Source organism: Carlito syrichta, unplaced genomic scaffold (assembly GCF_000164805.1).
Source record: "Carlito syrichta isolate Samal-C Ts95f unplaced genomic scaffold, Tarsius_syrichta-2.0.1 Scaffold309483, whole genome shotgun sequence".
NCBI classification, from domain to species: domain Eukaryota; kingdom Metazoa; phylum Chordata; class Mammalia; order Primates; family Tarsiidae; genus Carlito; species Carlito syrichta.
The window spans coordinates 186,094-187,155 of record NW_007253579.1 but is presented as its reverse complement, the minus strand read 5'-3'; positions in this window follow the sequence as shown (position 1 = coordinate 187,155).

Sequence of the window (1,062 nt, the reverse complement as noted above, 5' to 3'; positions counted from 1 at the left end):
TGGGCCTCCGTGGCCGGTTCCCAACACTGAATAAAGAACATTTCAGTTGATCTCCAATCTCCAAACTTTACTAAAGTCTTCCAAGAGGAATATGGAGTTTCCCAGCAAGGTTCATTTTGTCTTTGGCTTCTTCCTGAATGTCTTCACTTGGTTGATAGAATACAGCAAAGGCTTTATTATAAGATCCGAATGAAGCCACCTGGGTTTAAGGATATAATTTTAATCTTGGCTGCTGCACACAAGCAAAGGAGAAGAAATAAAGTTAACACACAAAGCTTAATATATGAAAAATGTTCAAACTTTATAATTATATTCAGATAGGGAAGTGATGCTGCCTCTAGCAGCTTAGAAAGTCTCTTAGAAGTAATCTGTACTTATTTCAAATATACATTTTAGCAATAGATACTTAAGGAGAACACATGGTTTCAGCATATTTTCTTCATTTGGCATGGAGACTGTACTTTTCACCATCATTTAAGAGTCCAGATTGTTGAAATCAGACAATCTAGGTTCAAATCCCAGATTTGTTTCTTTTATTTATTTATTTATTTATTGAGTCAGAGTCTCACTCTGTCGCCCAGGCTGGAGGAGAGTGGCACACTCCCAGCCACTGCAGCCTCGACCTGCTGGGCTCCAGGAATCCTTCCGCCTCAGCCTTCTGAGTAGCCGGAACTACAGGGGTGCGCTACCACGCCTGGTTAATTTTTTTTTTTATTTATTGTAGAGATGAGATCTCGCCAAGTTGCCCAGGGGAGTCTCGAACCCACGGGCTCAGGCAATCCACTTGCCTCAGCCTCCCAAAATGCTGGGATTACAGGCTGAGCCACCCAGCCCGGCTCCCAGATTTGTTTCTTACTGGTTGTATGACCTTGAGCTGGTCACTTATCCTCTCTATACTTCAGGTTCCCCACTGGAGACATGAGGATAATGTTAGTATCTACTTCATATGATTGTGGGAGAATAAATGAAACAATACATGCAGAGCACATAAAACAGCGCCCAAGTTGGGCTCGGTGGCTCAGCCTGTAATCCCGCACCTTGGGAGGCTGAGGTGAGTGGATT